At 35.9% G+C, this 16,090-nt stretch overlaps 1 protein-coding gene and 1 non-coding gene across 3 annotated transcripts in view; one reads left to right on the top strand and one right to left on the bottom strand.

Moving 5' to 3' along the window:
- The window catches only part of THEMIS (thymocyte selection associated), a 186,829-nt gene that overhangs the window by 62,947 nt on the left and 107,792 nt on the right, over positions 1 to 16,090 (bottom strand). The window lies entirely within an intron of this gene.
- Positions 4,798 to 4,900, top strand: LOC131834942 (U6 spliceosomal RNA). The gene has a single exon (XR_009355034.1). It is a non-coding gene; the product is annotated as a U6 spliceosomal RNA (small nuclear RNA).

Below are 16,090 nucleotides of genomic sequence, written 5' to 3'. Positions count from 1 at the left end.
TTGATGGCTCCCCATCTTAGTAATAGAAAAAAGGCAGAGCTCTTTCAATGATCTAGAATAGCTTTCGTGGTCTGACCATCTCAAGTAACAGCTGTTTTTTGTTTCTTTTATTTTGTTATATCTACATATTCCAACTAATTGATGGATGATTTGATAAATTCAGTATGATTGGCATGTAGCCTAGAAATGTCCTAGAGTTATTTAGCTCTGCACTGAAACTGGATAAATTCTGTATGTAATCCAACTGGTTTCCCCTGGGAGGTTTTTTAATTGTCATGAAAATGTGTTCTCTTGCTCAGCCCCAGACAAAGACTTATTAAGCTTCTTTTCAGGATAGTCAGACACTCATGAAAGGCATCGTATCTGAAGTACAGACTATCCCAGGTCTAACAAAGGAGCTAAGCTGTGTACATCAATATTAATATTTACAAAGTAGCAAAAGAAAGAAATGAAATCCTAAGTAATTCAAGGAAATTGTTGTCAAGATTGCTTGATTACTTGCCAAAATGGAAAATTCTCCTGAGTGAAGTTAGGAATATCTAGAGACAGTTCTGCTCGATCTCAGAGGAAGACAAAGCAGAAGTAGAGCGACACTAATTTTATAAAGTTCAAACAAAAAGTTAGTAGTGATGCCTGTATACATACAGGTATACTGGCATAGCACAGTCTTTGTTTACCTGGTTAGCACAAAGAACTATAGATTCAGTGCAGATCCAACTAGGAAAATGGCATACAACACCTGTCTCCCCCAACAATGTGTCAGGAACACCATTTTTTTTATTAATTTTTTTTATATTAGATTTTTTTTAATTTTTAATTTTTTATAAACATATATTTTTATCCCCAGGGGTACAGGTCTGTGAATCACCAGGTTTACACACTTCACAGCACTCACCATAGCACATACCCTCCCCAATGTCCATAATCCCACCCCCTTCTCCCAAACCCCCTCCCCCCAGCAACCCTCAGTTTGTTTTGAGCAACACCATTTTTGTATGAAAAGAAAAATGTGCTCGCTTCTAAACTTATGCTACTAATGTACCTATTCACAATGCCTTTCAACTAGAGGAAGTGATTTTATTTCAAATCATGAAATTTGCATACAAAATTGAGCTTTCAGATGAGGTCACATTAATTCCCATTTGATAGGTTTTTTTTTCCCCCGATATGTGTTATTTCTTTGGATTCTGTCTTTACAACCACCTTATGATGAAAATACTGTTGCTCTGCTTTGTCCATGATGAAAATAATAAACACAGATATAAAGCAAGGAGCAACAGTGCAGAAAAGTTGCTAGAGGTGATCATACATCACCTTTCTGGGAGACACCACAGGACCCTAAGGAGTGCCTGGGCTCTCCTGCCTACACTGGCTGCACTCTAAGAGACTCTGAGCAAGCCTCTTCAGCTATGAAATGGTGACAGTGATCCCTATATCACAAGGTCATGTTTCAGGAGCTAAATGAGGAGAAGTACACAAAGCCACGGTGTACTATTATCATAGTTCCTAGGAAAGCACAACTTAAAACGTGTGTGGGTATATATACCAATAACCCAAGTGCTAGAAAATTCTGAGAATCATCATTTTGGACTGAGTTTCTGGCTTTCTCCAAATGCTTCTCATTTTGAACTATTTCCTGAAAAGCCTATGTTGCCAATCAAATCTGAATTACTGCTTACCCCTATAGACCACTCTCTTGAAGACTGATTACCTTTTAACTATGATTTGAGATTTAGTTTTCATAATAGGAAATACCAGTTTTGCAGAGTGGCCTGGCAGGGCTCTATAGAACGGCTTCAGTCAGGCTGACATGCGCTTTTATTAACCATATTTCCTGTAGCTGCACAGACAATGAGAAATCCACTTCTGTGAGCAGAACCAATTATAGCTGAACAGGTACACTTTTTCTCCAGCCTGGTCATGATGTCAAATGTTTGATTAGAAAGGTCTTGTGCTTTCAGCAAAATGGGGGTGAATTTCTTTCCATTTGCAAGAACAAGCTATTTCTGCCTTTCATTTCATAGTCTCTTAGTATCTTAATTCTGGCCTCTCAGTGTCAAATAAGAGTTGCAAATGCAGCGCCCTTGAGATGGGAAACAATATTGCTATATGTGTTTCAAAACAGACTGAGTCAGCTTCTGGGCGGAATAAGCAGCACCAGGGCACGAATCAGATGTACTGTGGGTTCCAAGAGAGAACAGAGACCAAGATGCGTATGAACACTATGTCCCAGCGGAGGCAACGTGGGGATGGACCTGGTAGCTCTGGAAATGAATCTGGAGAAGACAATCAAATATAGGGAAATGTTAGGATGAAACAGATAGAAAGGCACATGGAAATATTGCCTGTGCATATATAATACAGTGATATGACCACAGCAAATCAGGTTTTAGGAGTGCAGGACTGAGATAAGGAAGGGCAATTCTAAAAAGAGGCAGTTTGGGGGGAAATCCTCTCACGGAAGGTTGAAAAAAAAAGAGAGAGAAAATGGGAACCAAGTTCCCACTAAATGTAGGATTATAAAGACAAAGTAGGCCCCATGAAATCAAGCATTACAGACAAAAGCCCCTCTTCAGCTGCCAAAAAGAGAAAGGACGACCACCATCTCCCCAAAATACTGTAAGCTCATTTTTGGACTTCCTCTTCTCTTAGGAATTCTTCAGCTATAGAAAAGCAATCTGCTGATATTTCAAGGGTCACAAATGAAGATTTTTCTGTTACTTTTAACTCTTTACTGACCAGAGTATAAATACAGAATCATAGATTGGTAGAATAATTAAGCTAAAAAAAATATCAATAATTTACTCTAACCTCAATTTACAGTCAAGAACAAAGAATGTAAAGATTATCCCATATCCCATGGTGAACTAGTAACACAGCCAGGATAATAATCACATCCTCCTGACTTCTAGACAGTATTTTTTTCCACCACAGCTCCCTAAAATTAAATTTTCAATATTTTCAAAAAAGAAGTATACCTATATAAAGTCCAAGAGAAGAAACTTCTGTTAATAAGAGAATCTAGGTAGGGAAAAGCTAAATTTAAAAGGTCAGCAGCATCCTCGCCAGCATCTGTCACCCTCCTACACTGTTGGTGGGAATGCAAGCTGGTGCAGCCACTCTGGAAAACAGCATGGAGGTTCCTCAAAATGTTGAAAATAGAACTGCCCTATGACCCAGCAATTGCACTATTGGGTATTTACCCTAAAGATACAAATGTAGTGATCCAAAGGGACACGTGCACCCGAATGTTTATAGCAGCAATGTCCACAATAGCCAAACTATGGAAAGAACCTAGATGTCCATCAACAGATGAATGGATCAAGAAGATGTGGTATATATACACAATGGAATACTATGCAGCCATCAAAAGAAATGAAATCTTGCCATTTGCAACAACATGGATGGAACTAGAGCGTATCATGCTTAGCGAAATAAGTCAAGCAGAGAAAGACAACTATCATATGATCTCCCTGATATGAGGAAGTGGTGATGCAACATGGAGGCTTAAGTGGGTAGAAGAATAAATGAAACAAGATGGGATTGGGAGGGAGACAAACCATAAGTGACTCTTAATCTCACAAAACAAACTGAGGGTTGCCGGGGGGAGGGGGTTTGGGAGAAGGGGGTGGGATTATGGACATTGGGGAGGGTATGTGATTTGGTGTGTGCTGTGAAGTGTGTAAACCTGGTGATTCACAGACCTGTACCCCTGGGGATAAAAATATATGTTTATAAAAAATAAAAATTAAAAAAAAAATAAAATTAAAAAAAAAAAAAAAGGTCAGCAGCAGAGAGTTATGAAATGATGATTCTTTATTGAAAGTAAGAGGAGAAAAATGCAACCCAGAAAGAAAAGCCTTTTGCTTTGTACTCTCATATACATCTACAACTAACCATTTTTTGTTACGCCCATTGCTAACCTGTAGCTGCCCAGGGCAGCATCATGTATCGCAATGTCCCCCTAGTTGGTTTCCCTGTTTCCATCCTTGCTCCCCTATTAACAGCAGCACAGAAGTAGAAAGAGTCCTTTAAAATGTAATTGTCACACCCCAACCCAATCTTCCAATCACTTCTTGTCTCATAAAGTTAAGCCAAAATTACTACATTTGACCTACAAAGACCTACACAATTTACTTCTCCCATTTTTTCTCAGAACTCATCCTTTTTTGTCTCCTTGGTCATTATATTCCAGCCATCCTGGCCTTCCAGCTGATTTTTCAATATGTTAGACACACCCCTGCCTGCCTCAGGTTTGTACCATCCCTTTCTTCTGCTGGAAGTACTTAGCCCACTCTGTCTGCATAGCTCATTTTATCTATTCAAGTCTTTGGACAAGTGTCCTGTTCCCAGTAAGGGGCACCATGACCGCCCTATTGAAAGTTATTCTATATGCCTTGCACTCTTAATGCTACTTATCTTGCTCTATTCTTTTTTACATAGCACTTATAATGCACTGCCATTCTGTATTCTTTACTCCCACTAGAATGCAACATAAAGTATCAAACATAGAGTATCAAGCCATTTACCAAGATGTTTTGCTATTGATGTATATGTAGCATCTAAAACAGTACCTAACCAAGAATTAGCTGCTGAATGACAGACTCGACCAAAAACAGATGATCCCTACATTAAAACCCATAATCTCTGGTTTTACTCAAATGAAAATACAGAAATTCTACACAGGAGATCGTACAACACACCTAAGTGTTCCTAACTCTGAAGGGAGAGGTTTAATGTAAAGAAATGGCAATCTGAAGAAATGTCAGAAATACATCAGAGATTGTTATAAAGACAGTGCTCACTTCAACAGCACATATACTAAAATTGGAAGGATACAGAGGTGAGCATGGCCCCCCACAAGGATGACATGAAAATTCATGAAACAGTCCATGTTTTTAAAAAAATGTTATAAAGATATACAGGGCTTTAATTACAAGAGTTGACTAAATGGAGTACCAAACCATTTGCCAAGATGATAAAATAAAAATTCATATTCTCCTAAATTAATATTTAAGTTTAATAAAATTCTGATCAATACCCCCGAAGATGTTTTTTACAGAAATTAATGAAGTGTCTTAAAAGTCCATTTGAAAGAATGAAGAGCTGAAAACCTAAATAATTAATGACAAGAAGAAAAATATATATAAAATTATTATAACATACTAGAAAATACTTTTTGGGAGCTACTGATTTTAGAAAAGCCAGGTAAACCAAAGAAATAGAATTTTTAAAAAAATGAGAAACTGCCTTCAGAACAGATGAGTAAAGAATAGTTGAGCAAACAAATGGAACTGGGAAAACAGTTTAACCATCTTTTTAAAAGAAGTTTTTTTCATACAATACATAATATACAAAATACAATACATAATATACAAAATAAATTCCACATGAATTAAGGAGTTAAATATCAAAAAACAAACACAAATTTAGAATAATTATAAGTGGGCCTGATTATAAGGCAAGTCAACCTCTCTAAGCTTAAGATTATATAACTAAATTATGAGACGAGCATTTTTAATGCATTAATAATAATAATGTTGCTGTTATTAAAAAGCAAACAACCAGTATGAGGTGATCCTAGAAGGAAAAGCACTAATTTTGTGAGATGAAAGCCTAGAGAGTGTTAAGGGTCAAGGATTAATCATTATTAGGGTTTAGAACTTTCACTTTCTGTTCCTAGCTGTTATCACCAGATCTTCAGCAAGTTCATTTTTACCCACAAATGCACTGTTAGTGGCTCCCTGAAAAATCAAAGAGAATAAATTGAATTCATAGTTTGGGGTACTAAAGGCCAGAGCAATATGATGCAGGTTGGAACACCACGACTGAGGCAAAAAATAAACATGAAGTAAGAGTGAAAAGCAATAATAAAGGGTGGCAGGAGACTTTTGGAGGTGATGGACAGCTTTATGGCATAGACTGTGTTGATAGTTTCATGGATGTTTACTTATTACTAAACTCACCAAGTTATGTACATTAATTATGTATAGGTTTTTTTTGTCAAAAATATAAAATGAGGTAATAAAATCCAGAAAAGAAAGAATGAAGAATAACAGAAAAAAGGAGACCAAAGGAAAATATATAAACCTCTTATATAAATTTTGGGAGGTAAAGGAGGAAGGCACTGGAATGCCAAAAACTATATGAAATTAGGGCTTATTTGATTTTATTTGAACATTAAAAAGACTTGACATCCAAAAGAATGTCTGGAAATAACTGCATTGCACTACCCACACTTACATACTCATATACAGAGATATGCACACATGAGTGTACAAACACACATATTTATATAAGCATTTATTGAAAAAATTGGACCTGATAGGATATAAGAAGGAACCAACTTCATTCTTATTCTTTTATATCCCTTCAAGTTTCTATAAACTGGTGCTTATTCTAACTCTGCATAAAATCTGAAGGCAAACCCCTAACTTTAAGGAACAAGTAGTTGGTAAAAATCCACATTTACATATTAGCCACTTAGATCCAGTCCAGTTTAGTATAATAAGCAAAGCTCTAAGAGCTTCTTTAATTAAAAGCATCTTCCTGTAGTAGCTTAATCTCCCTTGAGGCTTCCAAACCTACAAATAAAGAAGAAAGTATGGTTGACTTCTTAATTATTAGCTCTTTCCATCTCCTTCCTCTACTCACTAATTTCTTTTTTTCTTCTCCAGCACAGGGTCTAAGCAGAAGAGAGAATAAAGAGAAAGGCTACACAGTTTGGGGTTGCTCTTATCTCTGTAATTTGGCCATGGCAAATGTTAAAAACTGACCCCATCCATTCCTGGGATACTACAGTAGATTACTTAGAAACCATCCCAGTTGGGAACCACACTGTAACATCCTGCCCAAGGCTAGCTACTTAGAACAATCACCCTCAGGTTTGGGACTTCAGGAAATACATCTATTGTGTAAGGTCCCTTCCCCTCTCTCCAGTTCACATCTTATCTCTAGAGAACCCATTTGCTCTGACATTGATGGAAGCAAAGTTTACTTTTTTTTTTTTTTTTTAAGATTTTTACTTATTTATTTAACAGACAGAGATCACAAGTAAGCAGAGAGGCAGGCAGAGAGAGAGGAGGAAGCAGGCTCCCAGCTGAGCAGAGAGCCCGATGCAGGGCTCGATCCCAGGACCCTGGGATCATGACCTAAGCCGAAGGCAGAGGCTTTAACCCACTGAGCCACCCAGGCGCCCAAAGTTTACTCTTAATATCACTTATCCCAGAGGGGAAAATCTCCAGTTTAGAGCCTCTCACCTTTAGACTTTGTAGATATGGGCCAAATGTCAGTTCTTACTTTCCTCAAATTCCCACAGCCCAATGGCAAGGCCCTCATAGGGAACACTTGAAGATCCCATTTCTCTATTTCCTAATATAATACGTTTTACTCTTAATTTGAGATAAGAAAGAAAAACTTAACTTTCTTTACCCATAATTTTGGGGATAAGATCTCCACAGGGTATGATTAATTTCTGAAAAGCAAATCTTTTCTCAACTTTTTAACTTCTTAACCTTTCTCTTTCTTGTGGTGAGCAGAAATGCTCCAGCACTTGTTCCTGGCTTCCAAGATGCAATACTGGCTAATGCTTTGGCTCCGACTGTATGACCTTCACCTTTCAAGTCTTGCATAGATAGTCTAGCAACATACTTTAAAATGTGGAGGTTCATGGGCTCACCTTCAGTTTTGAGGTTTGGGGCCTCTGGAATAATTTCAGGGCAGAGTCAAATGTAACAATCTGTTAGACTACACACATGTATACATATGCATGTTTGTACATATATCACTTTATCACAGATACAAATACAGAATCATACATGTTTGTGTGCCTGAGTCTATATGTTAATGAATGGAAATACAATATTTATAGAAAATATATTAATTGAAAAAATTACTGGTGATTTTTTCTTCTTTTGTTTTTCTCTATTTCCTAATATAATACGCCTTACTCTTAAAACCTTTTAAAAAGTATATCTGTACACAAACACTTAATAATGGATCCTATTTTTAAAATGCAATCATGATTTCAAAATAAATAAAAGGTTTCTGAAACAGAATGAATAACCCAGAAACAGACATATATAAAGAAATTTATTATATGCTAAAGGAAATATCTAAGAATTGGAAAGAGTTACTTAACAAATGGCATTGAAATATTTTGGAATTACCTTCATAATAAAAGTCAGATGGGAGCTCAATAGTGTATAATGCATGTTATAAAATATACACACACATCCAGACATATATGCACACCTATATACACATATCTATGTATGTATGCATATCTGTATATACATATTAAGTATATACATGAAATCAAATTCTAAAACAAAATTAGAACCAGGAGCGCCTGGGTGGTTTGGTCAGTGAAGCATCCCACTCTTGATCACAATCTCAGGTCATGATCTCAAAGTCTTGAGATCAAGCCCCGCATCATCAAGCCACGCTCACCACAGAGTCTGCTTAAGATTCTCTCTCCCTCTTCCCCTGCCCCCACTCACAGACACTAAATAAATAAATAAAATCTTTAAAATATTAGAACTAAGTAGAATTGAGGGACATGTACTGGATCAATTTAAAAAGTTTAAAAGCAATAAGAATAAGCATAAATGAAAAGGTTAACAGGTTTGGCTTCATAAAAATTTCATACTTCCACCTAGAAGTATTAAAAACCAGTAGTTTAAAAATACCCCCAAATGTGACAGGTTTGCAGAGTCTTTTTAATATATGGACACAAAGGAGTTTACTTAGGAAAAAAACACTTTCTTCCCTCTTCCGTTCCTCCTTCCCAGAAATATTTATTGAGTGACTGTTCTGAACCAGAAACTTTAATAAAATACCAAGGAAGCATAAATAAATAAATATTATAATACATTTATATTATATATATTACGTATATAAATTTATTTATTTATATTTACATCTATATCTCTAGGCTTAAAGAAACAAAGTATCTAATGGGTATGACAGATAAGTAAGAGAGACTTTCTAACACTTAAAGGTAAATATTATGATAGCAGTTCACAAGGCCTGTTATAGAAACCCAAATTAGGAGCACCAAACAAAGACCTGTGAATTAGCTGATGGGAGGTAGGGTGCCAAGGAAATTTCTTTAGAATAAGTAATAAGAGATAGTAACTTAGATGAAGGACAAAGGATAGTTTAGAATTCTAGCTCTAACACTTACTGTATAAGTACCGCGCGCTAACCGATTGCGCCACTGGAGCTCCAAGCTCTAACACTTACTGATAGCTCTCTTTCCATGGGCAATTATTCTCTGTGTCTCAGGTCCCTTGTCTATAAACTGGGAATGATAATATCATTTATATGGACACTGAAAGGACTTAATAAGAATTATTTAATTATTTAGCATTTAGTAAGTCCTTAATAACTGGTTGTTAAAAACAAACAAAAATCATAAAATGCCATTTGGAAAGATTGGGAACTAAGGAGAGAATAGTCTTTGCAAACTGCAAATCCACTATGGTAAAGTATAAATGTGAGGTATGGTATGGAGAGAAGTAAAGTTTGAGAACCAAATAAGGGACAGATAATAAAAAATTTAAAGGAAAGTCACAAAGAACTTTTAGCAAGAAAATCACACAGTAAGATTTTTCTTTTATAATGTTAACTGTATCAGTGATGTGGATAATAAATTTGAATATAATATGACCAAACATAAAAAGACTAGTTAGGAGAAGGTCTCAATAATCCAGAAGAGAAATGTTGAGGACCTGAAGTGGAACAGTGTATATTTAAAAACGTTAAGGAAGTAGAATCCATAGGATTCAATGACTGATATGTGGGAAGAGGCAAAAATAGGAAGGACTGTTTCTAGATGTCTGCTTTAGGCTACTCAGTAGATGCTAGTGACCTTCGTAAAGATAAGAAACACAGAGGAAAGATTAATATGATTAATTTTTTAAAGATGGTATAGCTGTCCTTTTATTGTTCAGTATTATCTGGTTTCCCTCTACTTTGAGGGATAAGCGAAAGTTATACTCACCCTAAAGTAGACATATACTGTAATCTTCTATAATTTAATGACTTTTTTTGTCTCTTATATTTTGGATTTCCTCACAGAAGTGCATCTTGTTTTTCCTCGTGAGCTACACACTCTCCAGCTTCATCTCATCCTTTCGCAGAACTTCATTTACCATTTATATTTGCTGACACCTGAATCACCAGATTCAGCCTGGAACTCTTTCCTCAGCTGTAGACCATCATCAACTTCTTACTAGACATCTCAGCTCAGACATCTCGCAGACATTTTAAATTGAGCATACTTTAAACGAAACTCTTACCTTGCCCCTGAAAAACCAACCTCCTATCTGCGTCTTGAGCTCCTTTTTTAATGAGTTTCACCACCACCCATGGTGATGATGCTTACATCAGAAATCTGGATATTTTCCTTATTTTGTGCCTTTCTTATTCCCTACACTTAGTTAACCATGGATCGTACAAACACTATCCCCTAAAATCTCTTGAATATTTGTCTTCCAGTCACAGAGGCAGTCATTGTTCTCTGTCTGATATTGGTAGTTTGGCTTTCTAATGTTCTCTCCACTTCTATCTGAATTGATTGTTTGCTCTATAATTAGATTTTCCAAAATGACATTTCAATAGATTTATTAAGGTATAAATGATGTTTTCACCATTGTAAGTGTACAATTCAATGAATTTACTAAATGTGAAAGGTTGGGCAACCATCTAGGTGTAGAACAACTTCATCATCCAAAAAAATTCCTTCATGCCTGTTTGTAGTCCATCTCTAATCCTACCCACTTAGTCAACCATTTACCTGTTTTCTGTCTCTATAAACTTTCCTTTTCTAAATGTTTTGTATCTAAAACAGAAATTTTATTATTATTTCCCTACTGGGAACTCTAAAATACCCTCCATTTTTCCTCTATCCTCTAATAGAAAGTATAGATTCCTTAAAAAATAGACCAGTTTAAGGAAGGACTAGTCTTTTTTTTTTTTTTTTTTTTTTTTTAATATGGAATACAACTGATTTTGTTGGTCTTCATTCTCTTCCATGCTAGAGGAATGCATCATTTCTTTTAGGAGGGTGAGGTGAAAATGGGAACTAGCTTGTTTCAGGTGCTAATATTTTAGCTGTGGGCTCAATGGGGCATTAGGGTCTATTGTCAAAAAAGGAGTGGAAGTACAGGGAAAACAAAACAAAACAAAACCAAAAAACAAAAAACAGTAACTCGTGGCAAAATAGAAAGAAAGGAAGAAATGACTAAAAAGTTGAAAGATAAGGGATGATGGGTGGCGTTCCCAAGAACAGAGTTAGCAATCTTTAGGAGATTAGCCCAGGAGAGAAGGGTCTAGAGTCACACAATCACTTCATGGCTGAACCAGGCAAAGGAGAGATCTAGTAACGGGAAGACTGAGCCCTGAACACTGGGAGGGCACTGTATGGCAGAGAACCTAAGAAGGTGATATTGAGGGAGTTGAATTCCTCACCTGGTACAGAATAATTAAGAAGTGTACCAAACTAGTTATGAGCCTGAAATAAGAAGCGTGGTAATGACACACTTTTCCTGATTCGGCCCTATTTGCTCTTCCACCCTCATAATATCACTCTACACTACAGCCATTATAAACCTCTCCAGGATCCTGATTGAGTTATGTCTACACACTATCACAAAAACCTTCTGGCTGGATCCCAGTAACCATCGCTGTACATCTAATTGATTCTACTTGTCTAAACTCACTTCAACCGGACATCTAAATATCCTTTTCTGAGCTCAATCCCAATTTTTGATACATCATAATAAACTGTCCCCCAAATCCATGCTCTCTCCAAATAAGAGCATTCTTGTCTTCCAGTTTTCATATTGAAATTATCTTCCTGTGTCTAATCCATTAGACAGAAAGTCTCCTGAGTTTAGATGCTGTGCTTCATTCTCCCAATGTGTCTCCAGTGCTTATCACAGCAAATGGCATGCAATTAAGGCTTTGCATCTATGGAGCTAAAATAAGTGTAAACAATTATAATAATAATCATTATCTTAACATTTTAAAATAATTACAGATATAATTTAAGAACATTTTACATGCAATATACAATTATAGTAATATCTAAAGAAATGCAAACAATAGATTTAAAATCTTTCTCCTCAATCTTTTATTGCAATTACATAGTTCTAGTTTTCTCTATGTAGCAGTAATACACTCTGAATTTTTCTTGGCTTAATAAGGATGTGTCCATTATTCTGAGCTCTTTAACACAGTGATCCATATTAGCCTTCACTTCATTAACAAGGTCATCTCTCCCTTGTTGAAAAAAAGTCTTCATAGTCTTTCTAGACCTTGTGATATCCCCTACTTGGTGTGGAATTCCAAAATTACCGGTCCCAGTCCTTGTTTGTGGTCCAGCTCCTGACATTTATTTCAGTGAACTTCAATTGTTACTAAGTTTCCTGCTGATGCCAAGAATGGCCTTAGGCCTTCCCTAAAATTCTAACATCTCTTACATAGTTTAAGGTAATCTCCAGCCTTTTGCCACTGAAGCAGTTTAAAAAAAAAAAAAAATCCTTAGCATGATAAACCAGTATTTACAAGAATAACATCAAAAGGAAGTGTCTGTCCTCCCCTGATCACTTTTCTGACCTCTAATAATTCCAACAGACCAGACACAATGTCACAGACTACCATTTCTCAAAAACTGAACTTTCTTTAGAAGATGACATCTAAGCACATTAAAGTAGTTTTTAAAGGAAAAATATGAGCCCACTTCCAGTTGCTTTTCTTAATAAATCCATACATGTGACTAATTCTGAGAGCTATTTTATAGGTATAAAATAAGGAATTTGTGAGTAAGGATGGGGACTTAAAAAGTGAGCCTGCAGAGAGAGGATACTAAGGATTAAGCTCAAAATCACTCAAGATACTTACAGTTAAGGGAGACCACAAGAGGGAGAGACAGTAAAAAATCCAGGAGGAAATTCAACCACTACAGTACAAGAAAATCAGAAGGGCGTGATGTTCCAGAAAACAAAGAATGGATTTCAAAAAGGAGGGAGTGTTCGACTATGCCATTTACTGTTTTGTATTCAAATGATATAAGGGCTTTGGACACTAACCCTTTATTTGATATATCATTTGCAAAATCTCCTGTTCAGGAGGTTGCCTTTTAATTTTGTTGATTATTTCTTTCACTGTGCAGAAGCTTTTTATATTGATGTGGGCCCAATAGTTTACTTTTGCTTCTATTTCCCTTGCCTTAAGAGACATTCTAGAAAAATGTTGCTATAGCCAATGTCAGAAGCATTACTGTCAGAAGTTTGACTGGCTCTCTTTCAGGATTTTTATGGTTCCAGGTCTCTCTTTCAGGTTTTTAATCCATATTAAGTTTATTTTTGTGTATGGTGTAAGAAAGTGGCCTAGTTTCATTCTTCTGCATGTGTTTGACAAGTTTCCCCAGTACCATTTGCTGAAGAGACTTTTTCTTATTGTCTATTCATTCCTCTTCTGTTGAAGGTTAGGTCACCATATAATTGTGGGTTTATTTCTAGGGTTTCTATTGATCTATGTGTCTACTTTTGCATCAGTACCAAACTGTTTTGATTACTAAAGTTTTGTAATATAATTTGAAGTCTGGAATTGTGATAACTTCAGTTTTGCTTTTCTTTTTCAAGATTGCTCTGGTTATTTGGGGTCATTTGTGGTTCCATACAAATTTTAGAACTGTTTGTTCTATTCTGTGAAAAATGTTGTTGGTATTTTAACAAGGATAGCATTAAATGTGAAGATTGCTTTGGGTAGTATAGACATTTTAACAATATTTGTTCTTTCAACCCATGAGCATAGGATTTTTTCCCATTTCTTTGTGTTGTCCTCAAGTTCTTTCATAAGTATTTTATAGTTTTCAGGGTACAGGTCTTTTTCCTCTTTGGTTAGGTTTATTCCTAAGTATCTTACTGGTTTTTTTTGTTTTGTTTTGTTTTGTTTTGTTACAGATGTGAATGAGATTGATTCCTTGATTTCTGCTGCTTCATTATTGGTATATGGAAATGTAACAGATTTCTGCATATTGATTTTGCATCCTGCAACTTTACTGACTTTCTTTATCAGTTCTAGTATTTTCTGGTGGAGTTTTTCAGGGTTTCTATACATAGTATCATGTTATCTGCAAGTAGTGAAAGTTTTACTTCTTCCTTACCCATTCAGTTGCCTTTTATTTCTTTTTATTGTCTAATTGTTGTGGCTAGGACTTCCAGTAGTTTGTTGAATAAAAGAGTGAGAGTGGACATACTTGTTCCTGTCCTTAGGGGAAAAGCTCTCATGTTTTCCCCATTGAGTATGATGTTAGCTATGGATTTTTCATATATGGTTTTTATTATGTTGAGGTATGTTCCCTTTGTAAGAACTTATACAACTCAGCACCCCCAAAATAATCCAATTAAAAATGGCAGAAGACATGAATATTTTTCCAAAAACGTACAGATAGCCAACAGACATATGAAAAGATGCTCAACATCACTTATCATCAAGGAAATGCAAATAAAAACTACAGTGAGTATTTCACATTTGTCAGAATGGCTACAATCAAAAATACAGAAAACAAAAAGTGTTGGCAAGGATGTTGAAAAAAAGCAACCCTTGTGGACTGTTGGTGAGAATGCAAACTGGTCTAGTCACTGTAGAAAAATTGTGGATGTTCTCCAAAAAGTTAAAAATGGAACTACCCTGTGATCCAGTAACCATACTACTGGGAATTTACCCCCAAAATACAAAAATACTAAATCAAAGGGACATAAGCATGCTGATGTTTACTTTAGTATTATTTAAAATAGCCAAACTATGGAAGCAGACCAAATATCCATTGATAGACAAATGGATAAAGAGGTGTGGCATATATATATATTTCATATATATATGAGTGAAATCTTAAAAAAGAATGAAATCTTGTCATTTGCAATGGCAAGGATGAAGCTAGAAAGTATTATGCTAAGTGAAATAAACAGTCAGAGAGAGACAAATACTGCATGATTTCACTCATATGTGGAATTTAAGAAACAAACCAAATGAGCAAAAGAATAAAAAAGAGAGAGAGAAACCAAGAAACAGACTCTTAACCATAGAAAACACACTGATGGTTATCAGAGAGGGAGTATATGGGGGAATAGGTGAAACAGGTGATAGGGATCGATGAATGCTTTCATCCTATTGAGCCCTAGATGATGTATGGAAGTTGAATCACCATATTGTACACCTGAATCTAATATTGCACTGTATGTTAACTATACTGGAATTGAAAAAAAAATATGAGAACTAAGGACTGACCACAAAATTTGCCAACCAGAACACACTACATACCTTTCAATCTCATTCATCTCATCTGCAAAATAGGGATAATGACAGCATCCATTTCATGAAGCATGTGAAGGATTAAATAAGATAATAATACATGTTAGCACCTAACATAATGCCAGGAACAGAGGAAGAGTTCAGTAATGGGCAAATAGTTTTTTAATTACAGAACACTGGGCAGCTTGGATCATAGACCTTATGATACTTTATTGAATGCAGGATGCCTCTCAACCCTGTGAGAGCAAATTTGGCTCAATAAAAGTCTAGGGTGAATGGAAAAACAGAAATGATTACAGCTCAGGGGAGAAGCTAGAACCAGAGACAATGAAGAGAAAAATACCTTGGGCAGAGCAGTTCCCATCCTTTGATTACACAATTCATACAACTTTGTTTTATTCTATTTTACAACTAGTAAGCATGCACTTTTTAAACTTTAGTTAAGGTTTGGGAGGGTGCCTGGGTGGCTCAGTCGGTTAAGCGTCTGTCTTTTGCTCAGGTCATGATCCCAGGGTCCTGGGATCGAGCCCCGTATTGAGCTCCCTACTCAGTGGAAAGTCTGCTTCTCCCTCTCCCACTCCCTCTGCTTGTATTCCCTCTCTTGCTGTCTCTCTCACTGTGTTAAATAAATAAGTAAAATCTTTAAACATTAGTTAAGGTTTGGAAAGCACTTGGATACAACAACGAATTTCCAATAAGGACAAATGATATATAAAATTTAGTGATCTAAGTAAGTTTAACATCACAAATTAAAATTACTTTCTTC

This window comes from Mustela lutreola, chromosome 6 (genome assembly GCF_030435805.1).
Source record: "Mustela lutreola isolate mMusLut2 chromosome 6, mMusLut2.pri, whole genome shotgun sequence".
Taxonomy (NCBI): domain Eukaryota; kingdom Metazoa; phylum Chordata; class Mammalia; order Carnivora; family Mustelidae; genus Mustela; species Mustela lutreola.
Note: the sequence above shows the minus strand (reverse complement) of the source record. Positions and strands in the feature narration are given on the sequence as shown.